The 24,689-nt window shown below is 41.1% G+C and overlaps 1 pseudogene; it reads right to left on the bottom strand.

Annotated features, from left to right (window-relative positions):
* LOC123371213 overlaps positions 1-24,689 on the bottom strand; it is a 106,226-nt pseudogene that overhangs the window by 7,876 nt on the left and 73,661 nt on the right.

A 24,689-nucleotide genomic window follows, 5' to 3' on the forward strand; every position in this document is an offset into this window, starting at 1 on the left:
TAAAAGAGAAATCAGTGATACAGACTCTGGGTATATTTTAAGTGAAACTTGCTGTATTTACACATATACTCCTGGACAAATACTGAATATTTTCAGCTGGCCACAATATTTCAGTTTGTAATTAAAAATCTGAACTTTCCATGGAAATATTTAGTGAAACAACCAAAAAATTGTTTTTGTCAAAATGTTCTGTGGAAACAACCCCCAATTTTATGACAAGCTCTACTTATTCATTTTCTATTCTCCTTTTCTTTATTTTTCCAGTAAAGACATATCAAGGAACAATTTAGCAGCTTGTGGCTTTTAGGATATTTGTTGATTTGAGGTAATGTTTTCAAAAATGCCTGAGTGACTTAGAAGTCCAACTCATATTTGAAAATGATTTACATACTTAGGAGCCATTGAATTTCACTGAAATGCATGCTTCTGATTGCCGAAATCACTTCTGAAAATGGAATTCAGGCTGCTTAGTCACTTACATGCTTTTAAAATACTTACACTTTTTCTCCCTCCTTATTTACTAATGAGCCTACTTGCTTTGGTGTTTTCTCCTTCCTCTCTTCCACCATCACCAATATATCTCTTAAAGTCCTTATTCTTCTGACCCTCATTAGGCCCTGATTCTGCAAAGATGTTTGCAGCACTGAGGCCTTAGCATTCATCACTGAGAACAGCTGAGTTAGAACAGAAGGAAATAAATAAAACTTGTATGTCAGTAGATTACCTAATGTAACATTTTGTATATCAAGTGGAAAAGTAAAAACAACCTTCCTCCATCTATCTCAAAGTAGACTTATTTTGTGTGTGTGTAATATTTTCCACTTTATTAAAGCTTACTAACACATACTAAGATGCATAGTATACATATATATATCCATTTAACATTTCATAAAAAATGACTCATTCCTGTTGGCTGATATAGCATCAGATAGTCCCACTTTTTCCTTTGATATTTGCTCTGTCCACTTTAATGGCATAACCATAACCCCAGTTCCAACCAGCAACTCTTCTATCACAAGATATTCCTTCCTGTGTTTCTGCCTGTACAAAACAAAGCTGAATCTCACCCAACATATTTTCAATGGGATTTCATAAACTGTAACAGTATTCATAATTTTTTTTCTAAGCCCTCTGGCCCAGATAATTTTGTCTTCCACTGAAGACTTGAGTAGTATGCAAAATTACTTGCAAAATCAGGATTACAGTGGAAAACAGTTGCTGTCTCAGTTGACCTTTTATGATGAATGCATTACAAACAAACATCTTACCAGACATCCAGTCTCCTGAGGCATTTTTTTCAGTCATTACTCTAGGCCCTTGTGTATTTTGTTTTTGTGTACAATGTAAATGAAGAGGCAACATTATTCAACCCCTTTTAAGTAAAGCTAGTCTTCCTTGTAGAGACCTTTAAAATAAAATCTTGCAAAAGTGGAGGCATTGAGGATGTACAAAATGGGGAAAGGGAGGAGGGAGTAGAGATAGGAAAATGTCTTAACTCCTCCACACAGATTTCTTCTCAAAATTTTTTTGTAAACTTGGGGCCGGGGATGGGGATTGACTATACTGGGTTCCATCAGCATTTACCATTTACAGGAGAGAATTCTATTTCTCATTGATTTTTTGACGGTATTACCAGTCATAATTTCATAGAGATGAGCTATTCCTGAAAAGTGTTCCCCAAAGCACCAGATCTCAAGAGGCTTTTCCTCAAGATGAAGAATGATCATCTTTTTTTCTGTCTTTTTTTCCTCCCAGCCATTGCAATAGAAATTCTTCTCTCTGAATTCTCATGTTTGAATTATCCTGTGGCTCTCTTTGGTTTCTTGATATAGTGTCTATAATGGTAAGTAGGTACATGATTTGATCACATTTATAATGTGTAAGCAGAATACAGTCCAGACCAGTAATACATATACTTGGTGCTTTAAAAGTGGCCAACTTCACAATGCTGAAAACTATTATGAGCCAAATTGGGCTGATTAAACAGAAAAATGTTAATGATAATTGGGAATTGCTTAAGAACACTTGTCTAGATGCCAAAAAAAACAAACAACCCACACAATTGAGAGAGAAAGCCATATTAAAAATTAACCTGGTTTAGAGTGGAAGTGAAAGCAGCTATAAAAGTAATTTATAACAAATGAAAGAAAGAGGAAGTTGATAGTAATGAATATAATCAGAATCTAAGAACTATAGTAAAGTGATAAGGCGGCATAAGGAAAAATCTATGACAAGCAGAATTAAGGACAGTAAGAAGGAGATTTTTAAGTATGTTAGGAACAGAAAGAATCCTGACAATAATAGTGGCCCATTACTAGATGGAAATGGTAGTATTATAAATCAGGATGCAGGAAAGGCAGAAGTGTTCAATATATATTTCTATATATGTTCTATATTGGGGAGTGGGAGAACAGATGAGGTAGTCTCATCATATAACACTCTTTTGATTCCACTAATATCTCAAGAGCATGTTAAATGGAAGTCACTAGACATTTTTAAATCAGTAAGTCCAGATAACTTCCATCCTGTACATGGTAAAAATAGCAAACTTCAAAATGCCTTTATAATTGGATGTTGTTTAAAAAAACAACGTACTCCTATTATATTTATCTGGAAAAAATATTTTAATTTAAACAAAATGAGCAATTTTGAGGATAATTAAGTAATATAGCTAATAAAAATAAAATGCAATTTTAAGCTACAGTGAGCTGAATAAAATATTGCACAGGAGCTTGCATTTTTATTAAATTAATCAATCTTTGTAATGACTTATTGAATATCTTGGGTATTCTGCACATGATAAAAATGGATCCCCATGGTTATATTGTTATATGCTTTAGCAACCTCTTCTAATAGCAGTACTTCACTGACAAAGAATTATTCTTTCCCCTCCCTCCTTAACCACTTCTTGAATATTGCAGCACATGTGATTTATGGCTGGAAACAATTTAACCGATTTAACATATTGTTCTGAAGAGAATATCAACATTTATATTTTTCCTTACATACAATACTACCTGCCAATAGAACAACTTCTCTATGCACATAACCAATTTGCTTTGTATGAGCTTTTTCCTGGTATCACGATGCAGACAATATTCCCATTTTAAATACGTACCCTAAAAGTACATCTTGTTTCATACATTAAGACAATAAGACAAATTCTGCTCTCACGTACATAAGTACAATTTTCCCCTAAAGATTAATGTGGCCAAGTATATGCATTACACGGGGGTCAATTCTCATTTTGGTAACAAGCCAGAAAAATATTTTCCTCTTTATTCATTGTTAAGCATAGGAATTGAGTTACTTGAAGTTTTTGTATGCATGTATCAGTTACTATAATGTAATTTCATTGCCTTCAAGTTCTTCAGACCCACTGGGCACCATAAGTGAAACTGGGAGCAGAATTTGAAAATGATGCTGTGTGTATAGTGTAACTGAGGACATGATTTTGCCTGCAGCAGTTGTATTACCATCATGAGTAGAGAGAGGCAAGAATGAGTCCTAGTCACCACTGATAAGAGAACTATTGGGGGCCTCTCTTACAGACCTCTCCATTTTTTTTCTCCTGAAACAGGCCACTGGGATCCCCTTCCCTCTCACAGTGGGCCTGCCATCAAAGGAGTGAGCATAGTAGTGCCTCTGTGACAGCAGCATTAAGTAGGAGATGGCATGTTCACGACAAATAATCCTCTCACCAGTTTAAGTCACTGTCAGGGAAAGGCCAGTTATATACTGCTTTCCCATTTGCCCACAGGGAGCCTGAAGTCAAGGAACTGGCTCTGCCTGGTCCTGGCCCAAATATTTGCTATAGCACTTCACTGATTGCTGCTTCACTGAACTAGAGGACTTGAAAATTTTCTGTCAATGTGGATTTGCATGTGTATGGTTTAGTGACATATAAATTAGTCATGCTCTAGCCTATATATACACCAATATCAAAGCCATAATGAAGATTAAGGACATCTGGACCCATATTCTTCCAATAAAACTGTGTTAATATTGTGCAAAATTAGACAGATCAATGCCAACCTATTGCATTGGTATCTTTCATACTTATAATGTCAAAGTATTTAATGTGCTACAATATAAAAAGGAGAAAGATTACATTATAATTCATACTCTCCTTTTTTATTGACACTTAAAATATAATATGACAGTAAGTAAAAGCTTGCAAGAAGCAATGAATCTAATATAAACACAAACACTGGCGGGAGGAGACTATTATGCAGTCAGAGTTTTAACTTAACTTAAACCATTCAGAAATGAGACTGACATGATAAAAAGCCTAAAAAGCTGGGGTAATATTGTTGAGTTTCAATATTTCTCTTATCCCAAACTGTCACATATACTTTTTCTTATGAATAAAGGTTACTGTCACATATATTTTTTCTTATGAGTACAGGCTAAACAATGGAAAGGCTAAATATCTGTGCATTTTTAGTTGCTTGCTAATACTAAACTGAAAGAAATTTGGGTATACCTTGCTATTTTGGGCAAACCAATAATTTTGACTTTCATTGCCCCAAGAAACAAAGGTAGTTAGTAACACCATGAGCTAATAATTTAACTTGAAAAACTTACCATTTCCAAGAAAACCAAAAGGAAGGCTGGGGATATGAGAGGTTTCCTAATTTAAAACAAGGATATAAAATGCATTTACACTGAAGACCATTAGGCACTGCACCATGACAAACTGCACTGCAGGAAATAGGATACTAGTTTATATCATAATGCATTTCATTCCAGCAATATACGGAGAAAATTCCACAGCTGCTTAGTACTCCAACAGGGAACATTCATTATAATGGTATTCCATCTCTTCCAAAATGCAATTATTTTTTCTATTGGTGCACTGACCTTTACAAGCCTGTCCTACTATGTGAGAAGGACCCTTTTAATCTATAGGATCTAGATTTTGTTCTTAAACTCTCTGGGCCTGATTCCCCTTTGACTTCAGTCAATTCTTCTCTGCTCTGTGTTGATGTAAATGAAAACAGAAATCAGGCTATATGTAATATGTCTCTCTTGCCCATCTATTCATCAGTCTCTCCTGTATGGTATTGCTAGATTACCTCACATAAAAATGTCCAGGTGGGATTTTTTTTTTGTTCTGTGTTTGTGCAGCTCCTAACACAGTGGTCCATGACTGGAGGTCCTAGGTACTATGGTATGATACAAGTATAACAATGCATGCGGGTTCTTGCTTTCTACCCCCAAACTTTGTACCTTTCACATGCTGTTTTTATTTGGGGTTTTGTTGTTACTGTATCTGCTTATGAAAGTGGGGAATCTGACCTAAAATGTCTGAAATGATCCTCTTTTCAGTGTCACATATGCAAACTAAATTAGTTCAGCAGAAAGCAGGGCAGTCAGAGTTATTTGTAAATGCTTGAACCAACTGAATTAGAATGCACTGACCAATTTAATAAACCTTTGAAGATGTAATTCATAGTTTAACCCTTTCAGACTGCCAGTGGATTAAAACATGATTTATCTAACCTTTAAACAATACATTACTGAATGCATGTGCCTACATGGACAAATCTGAAGGTGTTCACAGCCCGTACTCATCTGCATCGGGAAGTAATAAAGGCAAAAGGTCCCCTTTAACTCCTCTGCTTAGTCCTGTCCAAATTGTGACTGGCTTTGGGGAGGAGAACAGGTGCAACTCATCTGACAGTCCCCAAATATGAGTAAGTGGGCAGGGAGAGAGGGGAGCAGGGGTGTAGAATGGGAACTGCCCTGACTGGGTGCACAGAGAAGTGGACAGCTGCAGAGAGGAGGCAGAGGAATAAACTAAGCTACTAAAAGGACTGATGGAATTTACTGTTCTTGCAGGACAATAAGAAAGCAGGGAGGAATGTGACTCTGAGCCACAATTTGTTTTGTAGCCTGCTCCTGGCGCAGCACAGCTAATTGCTGCCTGTTACTTGAATTCTGATTTAATACACTCTATCATGTGGCCTTGTGCTTAATCCTATTACTCCTAAATTGGACTCTTGATAATGGTCCTCTCTGGTAGACACCATACCTAATAAAACATTTAAGGGGATATGTCCTTTCTGTGCATATGCTATAGTGCCCATCATGCAATAGGTGGAAACTCTGGTTTGGATCATTAGTAAAGTGTACTCCAGAATGAGACTCTCTCCTCCTCCTCCTCCCAGTCCCCCATGGCCTTCTTAAACTGAACTGCCCTGAACTGGAAGAATGGCTAAAAAACTCACTGTGTGGCAGACTTTTCCCCTGGATGTGGCTTCTAGTAGGATGGCCAGCATATTGCCATAATAGATTATCTTATTTGGTTTAGATTATTACACTTGACGAGCACTGTATAAATCCTTTAAGTTACTGCTTTAATCTTTGATATTTCAGGTGGCATTTAATCGCCCTCAGAAAAAATGAAAACTGTTGCAGCTCTGTTTCCTTCATTCCTTGTTAACACAAGCCTGGTTGTCATAATGGCTTAGCAGTATTGTAATTCAGCAGATCCTGCATTTTGTCTTTCAGTCCCTTCTCTGGCAGGAAATGGGTGTGTTATGGAAGTTTATAAAGCACTTTGGGAACCTCTAAGTTGAATCCAAATACATACTAATATTTGTATTTGTAATGTTTGTACTTTTTGCTGAAACTATGTGACCTTACTGAATTCCTCCTCTCCTTTCCCCTGTGCAATCTTAATTGCTGATTTATCCCCTATTACTGAACGTACACAGTTTCACTTGTATTTCTGCAGTGGCTAGCAGAGTTCATCATTTCATCTGAGTGTTCCTAAGTAAATATCAGGTTTCCCTCAGCTCCCAGTTTAAATAACACCCCTAAATAGTCTTGATTCACAGCCCTTGAAAAGCAATTTGCTTGCCATTGTATCATCCTAACATTCTGAGAGATGCTTAGGCCAGGTGCACAGATGAATTAACTTTGATATCATTCACTGGTATGCTACACCATATGTGGTATTTTTAACTGCCATTAATAATTATTACTGAGATAAATAAATCTGAAATACTTACTGGGTTAAGAACAATTGGAAAGAAAAGTTCCCCTCCCTGGATGCTTCTGTCTAGTTCTTTTGGACCACCAAGGTATTCTTTGTGGATATCGTATGTGTGAACAGATCACAAGTTTGTTAGGGAAGTACCTGAAGAAATAGCAATGAAAATCTATAAATGCATGTAAATTTAGGACTGAATCAGTCTACAAACAACATCCCTAATTTCCCCAGGGGTCTCCCCTGGAGTTTATAAAAAATGGATAATCGGGATTTAAAAGCCATTATGCGTAGTTCAATAGTTAAGCACATTTGGACTGGATTCACCTTTTGAGGTAAAAAGGTATAAATTGCAACCTCCTGAACTCACAAGGGACTCCCAAATGTGGAGAACAGTTTGCAGTACTGCCAACTTTGGGACCACCCAGGCGGGGCAAGAGGGGCAATTTGCCCCAGGCCCCGGGCCCCACAGGGGGCCCCATGAGAGTTTTTCGGGGCCCCTGGAGCTGGGTCCTTCACTCGCTCCAGGGGCCCCGGAAAACTCTTGCGGGGTCCAGGCCCCCGGAGCTTCTTCCGCTCTGGATCTTTGGCAGCAATTTGGTGGTGGGAGGTCCTTCCGCTCCGGGACCCACTGCCAAAGTGCCCTGAAGACCCACGGCGGGGGGTCCTTCTGCCCCGGGACCTGCCGCCGAAGTGCCAGGTCTTTGGCAGCAATTTGGCAGTGGAGGCCCCCCACCGCTGAATCCTCTGGGCGGCCCTGCCCAACTTCAGGGGGTCCAACCAGGGTGCAGCATTTTTAATTTATGTCTGAGCCACCACATGAGGCTACCTAGAGTATGTATTAAATCATTGTCACTTGTGCATACCTATCTCTATACCATGCCAGATAGCTTGCACTAACTATCAATGAAAGGCAGACTTTAGTTCCTTCAGTGCAATGAATCATGTCCATTTGTATATAACAAAAGTTATTTTTAAATGGCTATTTCCCATACCGTATGTGAACAGAATTCATGGCAAAGATAGAGCAAAGGGAGAAGAACTGCACAACCATCCCATAATATTAATGATTCAGGAAAATGCCGAAGAGTTAATGAAAAAGTTCTAATTAAGAAAACATGTCAACATGTGAAAAAACTATATACATATGTAGAGATAATTAACCATGATGCCATTGTGGATAAAACCTTGTCTGTGCTGTTCTGGTTTCAGATGCAGATACTCCTCTGTACTGGTGACTTTGATACCCCCAACTTTCTTCCAGGTCTTGTAAAGCTGAACTTGTACAGGGTAGACCTCAAAGTCACGTGGAGCAACAGCATAGCAAATGTCAGTCGGAATACCACGTTCCTGAAATATACAGCAAACTAACATTCAGTTAGCTGAACTCTTTCAAGATCCCTTGTTTCCTTCCATTATCAGCTGGCTCTGGGAAAATCATTGCTCAACAGTTACAGTTCCTGACAGAACCAAGGGCTCCAGGAATCCCTGAGAGCTGTAAGATCCGCGTCAGCCCTCTATACAACCCTAGTCTTCTTCATTCTTTCTAAGTCAGCCTCAAAATGTCCATTTCCTCTCCCCTGGGTTTGTATAAAAAATGTTATCTGTGCCACACTCCGACTGCAATGTTCCCAAGTCCTCTTTTGCAAAGGTCAAATAATGATTAGAACTAATAAAAACATTAGCTGTGTTGTCATTGGAATTTGAGGTATATGATTTTCTAGATGACAAGACAGACCAATAAATCACTATATAAAAGAGAATATAGTTTGATATATAAAATCAAACTCCCAACAACCCCACAGCAGAGCTAGATTCTCAGCTGCTTCCAGACTCTGCTGGGTGCTGCAGACTAAGTGAGCTTTAAGGCAGGTGATGATTCCCCAATTCTTGGTTCCAGCTTTGAATGTAAGTTAGGAAAGCCTTGGGATTTCTCCAAAATGTGGCAGCTTGCTATTATCCCAAGGGACCATCAGCACCACATCCCCTCAACACCCACTCTGACACACCCCTTGTTCAGGCAGCTGTGAGGAGAAAAATGTAGGAGCCTGCTCTACACCCACTGGACACTCCCCTATATCCGGGTGGATCATATGTATAGTATAGCAGACACATCTGGTGCTGTCCAATGTAGCTAATACTTTACACCCATAAGAACTGCCAAAGTGCTGCCACCCACAAAAGGCTTCAGCAGAGAATAACAGTGAAGAAGTTAATCTGATAATAATAATAATAAAAAAAAACATAATGGAGCTGATTCTGAGGTGTAAACTGAAAAACACACCTCTTCAAAAGCCTGGATATTACAATTGCATCTCTTCATTAGGAGCTATAAAAGAAGTAAAGCATTTTAAGTACACACACACGTCCCTCAAAAATGTGGTTAGAAAAAAAGTTCCCTAAAATCAATTCTGAAAAACTCATTACTCAGAGAATTCTTTGACTTTTGTCATGATTACACTTCAGTATGTCATTCACTTGTAAAATAAGACAAATAACTGATTTATTGTTATGGACCTGGGGATAGCCGACACAACAATGTGTAATATTATAATGCAAAGACCAAAAATGCTAGCTATTTCTAAAAAAAATTGAAAAATATAATAAAGAGATTGTGGAAACAGCTTACCTGAAGCACTGGAAAAATACTTGCTGCCCATAATTAATACCACTTTCCCACTCCTCATTTCCCATTCCATTCACTCATTACTGGGATCCTCAGAGCTGAGTAAACTTGACGCACTAAGCATCCCTAGTCTACAGGATCTGTTCACACCAGAGTATATCTGAATCCTTATATGAAAAAGATATACATTTTGTATGACTGGTTTGAAAGCAACAAATGCTTTCTGAATGCTTTGTATTCAGTGCTCTGAGGACTGCATGTTTCTCCTTCTTTAAAAGAAAAGGATAACAGAACTGAGTCATAGCAAGCTGAGCCAACAGCTGCAATCAGATCCTGAGCACCTGAATCTTCTTTAAACTAAGGATCTAGTAATGTAAGCAGGTATTCACATGGGCCTAGTGTGGCTGTTTGGCATCCATCACATTGTTCACTCTGCTTGTTTGTTATGTCTCTTTACCCCACCCTTTGCCTGTCTTTTTTGGGAACTCTTCAGGGTCTACTTCTGTGTTTGTACAGTGCCTAGCACAACAAAGCTCCAATCTTGTCTGGTCTTTGTCCACTACTGTAATAAGTAGAATTAATAATAATGACAATGCACATCTTGATATCAAAACGCACTATTTGAAACGTGACTTTTTTCTCAGGATCCACCATGTTGGAATCCTAAAAAGAGAGAAGACACTGTATATTTCAAATGAACTTCAGTTAATTTATTAATATGGGCCAGACCCTCACATGATATATAAAGGGGTTAAATGGTTTTAATGGAGCTACAGTGACTTAAAACAGCTGAGAATCTTTAAGCAAAGACTGAAAACTTTGAGAAACAGCGGTGAGAACAGTTCCATGTCCCCACTGCACAGAGTGACAGAGAGGGACTGGGTGTAGTAGGATTCCAATCTGCAGTTGGTGGACACACACACCCAATAATTGGTTTAAGGCAATTCTTGTACCTCCAAGGCAGTTCTATGAAGGAACACTTACAATTGTTGTATCATTATTATGTATACAGCAGCTTCGGTGTGTATGGCACGTCTGTGCTAGAGAGGATAGTACAAGTAAAACTCCATCTTCTTCAAGTTCCTTTTAAAATCAAAACTTATGAATGATTACTTATCAGAGGGGTAGCCGTGTTAGTCTGGTTCTGTAGAAGCAGCAAAGAATCCTGTGGCACCTTATAGACTAACAGACGTTTTGTAGCATGAGCTTTCGTGGGTGAATACCCACTTCTTCGGATGCAAAGAAGAAGTGGGTATTCACCCACGAAAGCTCATGCTACAAAACGTCTGTTAGTCTATAAGGTGCCACAGGATTCTTTGCTGCTTCGAATGATTACTTGTGAACTATTGAATAATATCACCAAAACCCAAGTTACTGAAGCCACCTAGAAAACTACCTAGTTTGCCACTTTTGTGGAAGAACAGTTACACAGTTTTGATTGATTTTTCCTCTGATTCATATTCAAAACCTAGAATTTTTTTCTAGAATAATATGGCCATTAGTAATAGAAAGTCTGATTACCACTACAAACATGATTTTTCCTCCTGTTGATAATAGCCCACTTCCACTTTAATTGAATTGTCTCATTAGAACTGACCCCTGACTTGGTAAGGCAACTCCCATCTTTTCATGTACTGTGTGTATATAAAAATGCCTACTGTATATTCCATTCCATGCATCTGAGGAAGTGGTTTTAGCCCACGAAAGCTTATGACCAAATACCGTATTTTCCGGCATATAAGACGACTTTTTATACTAAAAAACAACCCCCAAAAATCGGGGGTCGTCTTATACGCCGGGTATAAACAGCGGGCAGCCCAGAGCCCTCTGATTCCCGGCTGCGGCTGGGATTTAAAAGACTCTGGGCTCCCCGCCGCAGCGGGCAGCCCAGAGCCCTCTGATTCCCGGCCACGGCTGGGATTTAAAAGGCTCTGGGCTCCCCACCGCAGCGGGCAGCCCAGAGCCCTCTGACTCCTGGCCGCGGCTGGGATTTAAAAGGCTCTGGGCTCCCCCCCCTCGGAAGGGGGGGTAGTCTTATACGGCGAGTATAGGCCAAAACCTATGTTTTAACTGTAAAATTAGGGGGTCATCTTATACGCCCAGTCGCCTTATACGCCGGAAAATACGGTAAATGTGTTAGTAATATTACAGATGCTCTAAGTTTCTGAGTAATTTATTGCAACATCTTCAGCCTGATTCTGCTCTTATTTATACCATTTTTACACTGGTGTAAAATGGTGTAAAACCATTACAGTCAGTGGAGTTATTCCTGATTTTAACTGGTGTGAGAACAGAATCAATCCAGTCTTGTTCTGTTAGGGAGCTTCTGACAACAGGAATGGTCACTATGAAGCTGAACATATAGACTATGGATTCTTTATTCCTTCGATGTATTTAATGCTAACATGAATATATTAGTGTTCACAATAAAATGTAGATATTGCCATCATATTATTACATCCAGGTAAAGAAAATAGATCAGTTCATGAAACTGCTCTGTCCCCTTTACCTCTTCTGTATAAACTCCGTTTCACCACCCAAAAAAGTCTCCATTAGATAAACCTGGCTACTCAGATTCTTCCCTTGAAATAATTTCATATATTTCATTAAAATTTTTCTAATGTTACAGTCACAGCTAAATCACTGGGGACACAGGAATCCAAGAGTAGAAATAAATGTCTTTCCATCTTTAATAATGACATCACATGTGGCTTACTTCAGAGATTAGCAGTGAGGTCAATGTTATTCAATATATTTATTAATAACCTGAAGGATAAATTTGGTGGTGAGGTGATGAAATGTGCTGGTGACATTACTTTATTCGGGTTAGTGCAAATTTCAGGATTATGAGGAATCTTAAAAGGATTTCATAAAAAGGGCTCTCTGTATTAAATCTGCTGTAATTTTGTCCAGTGACAATAAGAGCAAATTAATTCATATTGAAAAAACAATTTGAACTTTTCACACACATTAGGTGAAACTTCTAGGTTACGGATCTAGGAGTCACTGCTGAAAACTCAGTGAGATCACTGCTCCATTGTAGGGAAGCAGGCTAATAGTGTGTTTCTGTGGGTTAATAAAGGGTGAGATAGTATAAATCAATGGTCCTTGCTCACCTTTGAAACAGCATTCAATTTTGGTCATCACACCTGAAAGATCATTTTATTTTTCCATCTCTTAGCTTTTTCTATTTCACCTACGTCTATAATGGGATATGGGCAAACAGTAGCTGAAATAGAAAAGTTCCAGAGATGGAAAAATAAAATGATTAATGGCATGGGGTGGGGAGAGATGAAAAAATGCTCCTATGAGTTACCCTGCTGCAAAGAGAAAGCAGGAACATGAAAAGGATATACAAAACAATAAATGGCATAGGAAAAGGCAACTGAGCTCCCATACGCACCCTGTCCGAAAGCAAGAATGAGTGGGGAAAATAATATGACTATAATGGAATAAGTATTTTATAGTGTCCAATTAACCTTTGGAATTCATTTACTTGGGAAATTATTTAGGCAAATACTTGAACACCACTTTTAAAAGGATGAGACATTTATAAGAACCTAACAATTGTTGCTTCACTGGGCAAGTCTCAAAGTATCAGTTACAGCCTGACAATTTTCAGACCTAAAACTCCCATTTGCCTTTTGTATTTTGAAATCTTTTCTCCAGTTCAGGAAGGTAGAGACCGAGACTCCAGTGAATTTATTTTTTAATTTTGCAGCTTGACATTCTATATGGCTCACAAGTGAAGATGATTTTAATATTTTGTTATAGACTTGGAAGAAATGAGACCAATAGAATAGTACAAGGTCTCCTGGACTGAGTGAGAAAAGCTGGGTAAAAGGAGTTTGCATTCAGAGCTGGCTGAAAAAATGACACAAAAAAATTAATCCAGCTCTATCAAGGTGCTATAATTTGATAGTGTCTTCTCCAGCTATAGTTGGACCAAAACAACACACCAACCTCAGGTCCTCTCTAGAACCCATTTGCCTGATCTTGCAAAGTCTATTAGATTTACTATTATGATATTTGCCCCATTTTACAGATAAGACAACTAAGTATGAGAAGGGATAAGTGTCATGGTTAGAATTCTAGAGCAAGTCAGTAAAAGATCTAGGATCAGAACCTGGATCTCCTGAGTCCCAGACCTATGCCTAACCAACTAGAAGAATGCAGCACTGAAAAGTACTCACTCTCCAAGATCTTTAGTTTTCCCCATCTGTAAAATGGGGCTTACAATAACTATTTACTAGGAATAATATCAATCTTCTGAATTTTCACTGGGGAATCCTTCCCCACTCCTTGACTGGCACATTCACGCAATTGCCAGTCACAATTTGGCCTTAATGTTAGAGTAGATGAAAATAGAAGTAAGAGCATCAGGATGCATTACTTGAGCTAAGGGTCAAACATTTAATACATGGCAAAAACAAAAAAACACCTGTAGTTCCATTAAAATAGTTTCCATAATTTACAGAGTGAAACCTGTAAATTTCATTGCTTCGGTTTCAAAGTATTTTTCTTGTATAATATTTATTACATAATGCTTTATCATTATTAGCCAACTACCATATATGTGGGCTAGACCCTGACTGTTTTGTGACACTCTTGAAATACAAAGCAGATGTACAGTCATTTTAACTATCTCCTTGTGGATTCCCTTGGCATTGGTGATGTGAACAATTGAGAATGTCCTCCCAAAATGTCACACAGTGTTCAGGAGTTGTTGTTGGTTGGTGTGTGTGGTTTTTATTTGTTTGGTTTTGGTTGGTTGGTTGGTTTGGGGCAGGAGGGCTTTTGTTGCTTTTGTTTATCTGTTCATGTGCTGGATTTCAGTTTCAGAACTGATTATTGTATCATAATTTTAAGAGAAAAATCTCAGATCAAGCAATCAATGAAAAAGTATGAACTCCTCAGAAAAAGAAAGCACTACTTGCAGATCATATAAAACTGTGTGATCTCTCTTGCTTTTTGTCATAATATTAATATGCTAAATATAGAAAACAAATATAGTAGATGTGAAATCTTGACTGAAAGGTAAATAAAGGTATACATGATTTCATGATATTTTACCTGTGTGATAGAACTTATCTTAAAATACCAGACTGAAAGTGAAGTTGAGTTTCAAGCAATGCCTATGACATAAATAAAGTTTACAACAGAATCCAAGTGAAAATGTTATACTGTCCATATAAAAATCTCCCTATAAAAATATTTTTATTTTAATTCTTAAGGTACCTACATTCATACCTTTATTTGTTACAAAAGAGAGGCTATATGGTGTACATTTTATTCATCTGAGCCCCTTCTCATGTGAATAGTTCAATTAACTTCAATTAAGCTACACAGTGAATAAAGGTTGCAACAAGGCCCAGATTAGTAAGCATACTTCAACAAATTTCCAAGCATAAAAAAATCCATCTCTTGATCAATATAGTTTTATTTTAGCTTTTCATTACATCAACACTGATAACAGAAAATTAAAGGAATAGGTAGGAGATAGTTCATATTTGCTGCTGAAAATTTACCAGTATCTGTATCTGCTTCACAGAGAATAACTGGGATGTTCTGGGGTCATGTGATCAAACTTCCAATTTAAATATACTGCTGTGAGTGGGCAGAGGTCAAGAGTTCTAGTTTTCCCAGTCACTGTCATCATCTTGGACCAGGGACCACCCCGGTGCCTGCTTGGCTTTGCCCCATGCATAACTTGTGTGCAGCTGCAGCTGCTACGAGCCTTACACTGCTGAGACAGACCTTGTTCTACTCAATCCATTTCATGGCAATAAAACAGAAGCATATTTTCTTAAAAAATAAATGACAATGAAGAAATCACAAGGAAAGGACTTTGAGCTTCATCCTGGCTAAGATTTCCCATGTAGATAATATTTGCACCATCATATTACAATCATCCAGAGCATTTTTATCCATAACTGTTTTCATCAAGATTAATCTACAGAGCTTTTTTCACCAGATAATTCCATCGCTGGTCTCAAAATAGAATATACAAAGTAATTTACATTAATAAACCACAACCAGACCATTTAAACAGACTTTCTACTCAGAAATGAAAACAGGAAAATATCTAGTGTTGCCTTTCTGTTCAAAACTTCAGCAGAAATTATAAAACTGTTTCCAAAACATCCAATTTAAAAAGCTGTAAAAATAACTGCACAGGTTTCAAAATGTGCAAGCTACCTAACTGACTTTATTGTTACCACAGTATTCTACAACAAGGCTAAGGGAGATTGCAAGAAAAATAATAATAAATAATAATAATAATAATAATTAAAAAATGACTGAATTTCATTCCCCAAGCCACACAACTGGGAAATGTGTGGGGAATTCTTTGAATTGGTGGAACAAGACAGCTAAGGGTATATTTAATTGCTTTCCAATTTTGGCTGCTACATCATTTGTATCTTGAGGCACTGCCTTGGAGACAGATTGTAAGTGGCCCTAATGAAGGTGTGGGAATGGAGAGCACATAAGGATCAAAGCATGATAGGAGACCCTCAGATTGCCCCTCCTTGTGTTCCATAGGAGTACACATTATCCCATAGTCATGCTTCCCTTTCACACTGCCACTGGTTAACACTTAACATTGATACAGTAATCTAGAAAAGGGATTCCAAAAGAATATACTCTTATGCAGAGTCGATGAAAAAAACTGAAGGCCAAGAGGGACTATTAGATCAGTGGTTCTCAACCAGGGGTACGTGTACCTCTCAGAGTATGTAGAGGTCTTCTAGGTGGGATATCAACTCATCTAATTGTTTGCCTAGTTTTACCACAGTCTACATAAAAAGCACTAGCGAAGTCAGTACAAACTAAAATTTCATGCAGACTTGTTTATACTGTTCTATATACTATATCAGCAGTTCTAAGATTGTGGGCTAGTTTGTTTTAATGGGGTTGCAAGGGCCAGAGTTAGAGTCGCTGGGGCCAAGGGCAGAAAGTCAAAGCCCGAGCCCCGCCATACAGGGCTGAAGCCAAAGTCTGAGTTTTTAAGTGAGGTGAAACTTGGGGTACGCATGACAAGTCAGACTCTTGAATGGAGTACAGTAGTCTGGAAAGGATTGCATTAGATCATCTAGGCTGACCTTTATAGCACCGGACAAATTATTGGATTCAAAAATTCTGTGTTTAACTAAAAAGTGGATCTTCCAGAAAGGCTTTATCTGAAGACAAAAACCTGATCAACGTTACAACATTTCAAATAGGTCTCTCTCATATCATCAAAAATCACATATCCTCACCTCTTTCATAGATTCTAGGGCTGGAAGGGACCTTGAGAGGTCATTGAACCCAGTCCCCTGCCCTCATGGCAGGGCCTAATACTGTCTAGATCATCCCTGATAGACATTTATCTTATCTACTCTTAAATATCTCCAGAGATGGAGATTCCACAACCTCCCTAGGCAGCTTATTCCAGTGTTTAACCACCTTGACAGTTAGGAACTTTTTCCTAATGTCCAACCTAAACCTCCCTTGCTGCAGTTTAAGCCCATTGCTTCTTGTTCTATCCTTAGAGGCTAAGATGAACAAGTTTTCCCCTTTTTAGATACCTGAAAACTGCTATCATGTCACAGAGAATTCTTTCCTGGGTGCTGGCTGGTGAGTCTTGCCCACATGCTCAGAGTTTAACTGATCGCCATATTTGGGGTCAGGAAGGAATTTTCCTCCAGGGCAGATTGGCAGAGGCCCTGGAGGTTTTTCGCCTTCCTCTGCAGCCTGGGGCACGGGTCACTTGCTGGAGGTTTCTCTGCAGCTTTAGGTCTTCAAACCACAATTTGAGGACTTCAATAACTCAGACATAGGCTAGGGGTTTGTTATAGAAATGGATGGGTGAGATTCTGTGGCCTGCATTGTGCAGGAGGTCAGACTAGATGATCATAATGATCCCTTCTGACCTTAAAGTCTATGAGTCTATGTCCCCTCTCAGTCTTCTCTTCTCCAAACTAAACAAACCCAGTTCTTTCAGCCTTTCTTCATGGGTCATGTTCTCAAGACCTTTAATCATTCTTGTTGCTCTTCTCTGGACCCTCTCCAATTTCTCCACATCTTTCTTGAAATGTGGTGCTCAGAACTGAACACAATACTCCAGTTGAGGCCTAACCAGCGCAGAGTAGAGTGGAAGAATGACTTCTTGTGTCTTGCTCACAACACACCTGTTAATGCATCCCAGAATCATGTTTGCTTTTTTTGCAACAGCATCACACTGTTGATTCATATTTAGCTTGTGGTCCACTATAACCCCTAGATCTCTTTCTGCCATACTCCTTCCTAGACAGTCTTTTCCCATTCTGTATGTGTGAAACTGATTGTTCCTTCCTAAATGGTGCACTTTGCATTTGTCTTTATTAAACTTCATCCTGTTCACCTCAGACCTTTTCTCCAATTTATCCAGATCATTTTGAATTATGACCCTATCCTCCAAAGCAGTTGCAATCCCTCCCAGTTTGGTATCATCTGCAAACTTAATAAGTGTACCTTCTATGCCAATATCTAAGTCGTTGATGAAGATATTGAACAGATCCGGTCCCAAAACAGACCACTGCAGAACCCCACTTGTTATACCTTTCCTGCAGGATTGACAACCATTAATAACTACTCTCTGAGTACGGTTATCCAGCCAGTTATGCACCCATCTTATAGTAGCCCCATCTAAATTGTATTTTCCTAGTTTATTGATAAGTATATCATGTGAGACCATATCAAATGCCTTACTAAAGTCTAGGTATACCACATCCACCGCTTCTCCCTTATCTGCATGACTTGTCATCCTATCAAAGAAAGCTATCAGATTGGTTTGACATGATTTATTCTTTACAAATCCATGCTGGCTATTCCCTATCACCTTACCACCTTCCAAGTGTTTGCAGATAATTTCCTTAATTACTTGCTCCATTATCTTCCCTGGCACAGAAGTTAAACTAACTGGTCTGTAGTTTCCTGGGTTGTTTTTATTTCCCTTTTTATAGACAGGCACTATATTTGCCCTTTTCCAGTCTTCTGGAATCTCTCCTGTGTCCCATGATTTTCCAAAGATAATAGCTAGAGGCTCAGATACCTCCTCTGTTAGCTCCTTGAGTATTCTAGGATGCATTTCATCAGGCCCTGATGATTTGCAGGTATCTAACTTTTGTAAGTGATTTTTAACTTGTTCTTTTTTTATTTCATCTTCTAAACCTACCCCTTTCCCATTAGCATTCACTATGTTAGGCATTCCTTCAGACTTCTCGGTGAAGACCGAAACAAAGAAGTCACTGAGCATCTTTGCCATTTCCAAGTTTCCTGACACACACAACTATTTCAAATTTAATGACAATATATATCTCCAGATCAGTGGCACCGCTATGGGCACCCTCATGGCCCCACAATATGCCAATATTTTTATGGCCGACCTGGAACAACGCTTCCTCAGCTCCCGTCCACTCACGCCCCTTCTCTACCTACGCTACATTGATGACATCTTCATCATCTGGACCCATGGGAAGGAGACTCTTGAAAAATTCCACCACGATTTCAACAGCTTCCACCCCTCTATCAACCTCAGCCTGGACCAATCTACACGGGAGGTCCACTTCCTAGACACCACGGTGCAAATAAGTGATGGTCACATTAACCCCCCCCGTACCGAAAACCTACCGACCGCTATGCCTACCTTCATGCCTCCAGCATCCATCCCGGACACACCACAAGATCCATTGTCTACAGCCAAGCACTGAGGTACAACCGTACCTGCTCTAACCCCGCAGACAGAGACCAACACCTAGAAAATCTCCACCAAGCATTCTCAAGACTACAGTACCCACACGAGGAAATAAGGAAACAGATCAGCAGAGCCAGACGTGTACCCAGAAGCCTCCTACTGCAAGAGAAACCCAAGAAAGAAACCAACAGGACTCAACTGGCCATCACATACAGTCCCCAGCTAAAACCCCTCCAACGCATCATCAGGGATCTACAACCCATCCTGGACAATGATCCCACACTTTCACAGGCCTTGGGTGGCAGGCCAGTCCTCGCCCACAGACAACCTGCCAACCTGAAGCATATTCTCACCAGCAACTGCACACCGCACCATAGTAACTCTAGCTCAGGAACCAATCCATGCAACAAACCTCGATGCCAACTCTGCCCACATATCTACACCAGCAACACCATCACAGGACCTAACCAGATCAGCCACACCATCACCGGTTCATTCACCTGCACGTCCACCAATGTAATATATGCCATCATATGCCAGCAATGCCCCTCTGCTATGTACATCGGCCAAACTGGACAGTCTCTAAGGAAAAGAATAAATGGACACAAATCAGACATTAGGAATGGCAATATACAAAAACCTGTAGGAGAACACTTCAACCTCCCTGGCCACGCTATAGCAGATCTTAAGGTGGCCATCCTGCAGCAAAAAAACTTTAGGACCAGACATCAAAGAGAAACTGCTGAGCTCCAGTTCATCTGCAAATTTGACACCATCAGCTCAGGATTAAACAAAGACTGTGAATGGCTTGCCAATTACAGAACCAGTTTCTCCTCCCTTGGTTTTCACACCTCAACTGCTAGAACAGGTCCTCATCCTCCCTGATTGATCTAACCTCGTTATCTTTAGCTTGCTTCTTGCTTGCTTATATTTACCTGCCCCTGGAAATTTCCACTACTTGCATCCGAAGAAGTGGGTATTCAATCACGAAAGCTCATGCTACAAAACGTCTGTTAGTCTATAAGGTGCCACAGGATTCTTTGCTGCTTCTACAGAACCAGACTAACATGGCTACCCCTCTGATACTTTATTCCTGTAGCTAGTTTAAACTCATTTTGTGCCTTTGCCTTTCTAATCTTGCCCCTGCATTCCTGTGTTGTTTGCCTATATTCATCCTTTGTAATTTGTCCTAGTTTCCATTTTTATATGACTCTTTTTTTTTTTTTAGATCATGCAAGATCTCATGGTTAAGCCATGTGGTTTTTTGTCACATTTTCTATCTTTCCTACCCAGTGGAATAGCTTACTTTTGGGCCCTTAATAGTGTCCCTTTGAAATACTGCCAACTCTCCTCAGTTGTTTTTCCCCTCAGTCTTGATTCCCATGGGACCTTAACTATCAGCTTTCTGAATATACCAAAATCTGCCTTCCTGAAATCCATTGTCTCTATTTTGCTGTACTCCCTTCTACCCTTCCTTAGAATTGTGAACTTTATGATTTCATGATCACTTTCACCCAAGCTGCCTTCCACTTTCAAATTCTCAGCGAGTTCCTCCCTATTTGTTAAAATCAAATCTAGACAAGCTTCCCCCCTAGTAGCTTTTTCAACCTAAAAAGTTGTCTGCAATGCAGTCCAGGAAGTTATTGGATAGTCTGTGCCCCGCTGTGTTGTTTTCCCAACATATATCTGGATAGTTGATGTCCCCCATCACCACCAAATCTTGGGCCTTGGATGATTTTGTTAGTTGTTTAAAAAAGTCTCATCTACCTCTTCCACCTGGTTAGGTGGCCTGTAGTAGACTCCTAGCATGACATCACCCTTGATTTTTACCCCTTTTAGCCTAACTCAGAGACTCTCAACACTTCCGTCTCCTATGTCCATCTCCATCTCAGTCCAAGGCCTGGTCTACACTAGGAGTTTATGTCGAATTTAGCAGCGTTAATTCAATTTAACCGTGCACCCGTCCACACCAGGAAGCTAATTAGTTCGACCTAGAGGGCTCTTTAGTTCGAATTCGGTACTCCACCCCGACGAGGGGAGTAGCGCTAAATTCGACATGGCTATGTCGAGTTAGCCTATGTGTGGACGGAAATCGACCTTAGTAGCTCCGGGAGCTATCCCACAGTGTACCACTGTGTTGACGCTCTGGACAGCAGTCCGAGCTCAGATGTTCTGATCAGCCATACAGGAAAAGCCCCGGGAAAATTTGAATTCCTTTTCCTGTCTGGCCATTTTGAATCTCAGTTCCTGGTTGGACATCGGGGCGAGCTAATCATTTAATCAGATTAGGCAACAATTCTAGATTGATCTATGGAAATGAAAACCAGATGCACTGTGCATGGGAGACTTATACTTGGAATGGATATAGGAGCCAAAGTGGGTTGGAATACTGCCCATACTGGGTTCAGATGAGCCACAGCATTGAGCACAGACCATAGCCTTCTCCAGATGCAGGTGTAGGAAATGGCAAAGTGCACCGGCAGCGATGCAGAGCTCTCCAGCAGAGGGGTCCATGCAATCTCAAAGTAGAAAGAGGGCCCCAGCATGGACTGACCGGGAAGTCTTGGATCTGATCGCTGTGTGGGGCGATGAGTCTGTGCTTTCGGAGCTGCGCTCCAAAAAACGGAATGCAAAGACCTACGAGAAGGTATCCAAAGCCATGGCACTCAGAGGATACAGCCGGGATGCAACGCAGTGCCGCGTGAAAATCAAGGACCTGAGACAAGGCTACCAAAAAATCAAAGCGGCAAACGGACGCTCCGGAGCCCAGCCTCAGACATGCCGCTTCTACGAGGCACTGCATGCCATTCTCGGTGGGTCTGCCACCACTGCCCCACCAGTGACCGTGAACTCTGAGGATGGGATAGTGTCGAGGGGCAGTTTCTCGGTGATGTTCGCGGATGGGGAAGATGAGGAAGGGTTTGTGGAGGATGAGGCAGGCGACAGCGCTTACAATACTGATTTCCCCGACAGCCAGGATCTCTTCATCACCCTCACAGAGATCCCCTACCAACCCTCCCCGGCCGTTAACCCGGACTCTGAATCAGGGGAAGGATCAGTCGGTAAGTGCTACAAACATATAAACATTAATTTTTTTAAAAACAGGAATAAAAACTATACGAAAAGAAGGTCAATACATATAGTGATCGAATAGAAAACCTCCTGGGACACTTCCACGAAGCTCTCGTACAGGTACTCGAAAAGCCTACGCAGGAGGTTCCTGGGGAGAGGTGCCTTATTGGGTGCTCCGTGGAAGCACACTCTTCCGCGCCAGGCCATCCTGAGGTACAGTGGGAGCATTGCCTCCACCAGCATGGCAGCATAGGGCCCTGGTCTGTGCAGGGATTCACGCAGCATGCGCTCTCTGTCTGTCCTAGTGACCCGCCTCAGGGTGATCTCGCTCGGCGACTGCTGCATCTAATTAGGGGAATTAATGTAATGTTACTATTGTCAATGCTTGACTTTTCCTTTGCATAACAATGACCGTCGTTTAACAGCCACGTGTTGGAGGCTGCAGAGGGAAAGCATACAGGGATCTTTCCCGGGGACAGCCGCGAGGGGCTGGAACAGGGTCAGACTTTATGCTTTCCAGATTGCCTGCAGCAGGAGGCCACTGCTATCCATTAACTTTTAAGCAGCCTAAAGTTTACGGCTTACCAGGCCTGGCTGCTACACGGATTCTGCTGTCCTGCCCCGCTTGTCCGATCTCCAGTGCAAGACCCCAGGCACTGAAAGCGAATGCCGAAAATTCGAACTTGTCCTGAGAGCACATGAGATAGGTGCCCTGTATGGTCTTGTTCACAGAAACTGAGTAGACTGTGTTCAGTGTTCGCAAACATGTATCTTTGCAAGGAAATCACTTCCTTTTTCCCATCACACAGCTGCGGCTGTTTCCTGAACTGCCCCGGCATCCCCCTCACAGAGGCTGGCGCAGATTAGGCGGCGAAAGAAAAAGACTCGGGACGAGATGTTCGCTGAACTGATGGCCTGCTCCAGAGCCGAGGCAGCCCAGCAGAGCCAGTGGAGGGAGACCCTCTCTCAGCAGCAGCGCTCACACAGCGAACGGGAGGACAGGTGGCGGCAGGAAGACCAGCAGGCGACTCAAACGCTGCTTGGACTAATGAGGGAGCAAACGGACACGCTCCGGCACCTTGTGGATGTTCTGCAGGACCGCAGGCAGGAGCAGAGAGCCCCCCTGAACTGTATCTGCAGCCGCCCTCCCCCGCCACAAAGTCCTGTCCCCCCCTCACCCAAAATCAGAAGAAGGAGAAGCGCTAGGGGCCGTGAAAACTGTCACTCCACCCCAGCAGAGCGCTCATGTACCAAACAGCTCTCATTCCCTAAAGTATGAGAATTGCTTCCCTTCCTTGCTCACCCAATCCAAAATCCCAGTTTCATCCCCCAACTGTGTAGTTGAGTATTAAAAATAGTTTGCTGTTCATTACTGTTTCCGTCATGTTTCTTTGCAGAAGACTTTGTGTGAAGGGGAGATAGGGGTTTGTTAATTGCATAGGACAGCCATCATTACCAGGGTACAGACATGGGGGCAGGATCAACAGCAGGTCACACACAGAGTGCAGTCACTAGGCACCCGGGTCACTCTGGGAGGTGTCTGCTGCCCCAGGTCAGTCTGGGAGGTGTATGCTGCCCCAGGGTCCGAGCGCCTGGCATCCACAAATGGCAAGGCAGGCTGCCCTTACCATGCCCTTCCACCCTAGCCATGAACCTCTCCGATGCCCTGAGCCCCAGCCAGAGCCATCATCCCCCTACACCTACTCACCCTTCCCACACACCCCTCACCCCTTCCTGCAAACCCACCCCTTCCTGCACACCCTCCTGTAACCGTCCTCCCCCCAGAGACCGCTGTAGGAGCAGGAGCCTGTCAGTCTTCAAGTGTAGAAGCGGTCTGTACATCACTGCACACTGTACCCACCACAGTCTGCGTCCCTGTTTGAACCCTTAACGCGAATTCGTTAGTAAAGAAAACTTTGTTAATTAAAAATGTTCCAATAACTTTATTTTTAAACGTCTGTTGGAAGGGAGGAAACCTGGTGAACGGGGTATGTAACCGCTGAAAAAAAGTCAATAGTAACTGAAACAGGGGCAGGTTCAGCTTCTCTGTAAAGAGACTGGACAGTCATAGGTTACCCTGCTCTCTGAGGAACCTAGCTTTCAAAGCCTCCCAGATGCACAGCGCTTCCCGCTGGGCTCTTCTAATCGCACGGCTGTCTGGCTGAGCGTAATCAGCAGCCAGGCGATTTGCCTCAACCTCCCATCCCGCCATAAAGGTCTCCCCCTTGCTCTCACAGAGATTGTGGAGCACACAGCAAGCTGCAATAACAATGGGGATA

The sequence above is a fragment of the Mauremys mutica genome, chromosome 5 (genome assembly GCF_020497125.1).
Source record: "Mauremys mutica isolate MM-2020 ecotype Southern chromosome 5, ASM2049712v1, whole genome shotgun sequence".
NCBI lineage: Eukaryota > Metazoa > Chordata > Testudines > Geoemydidae > Mauremys > Mauremys mutica.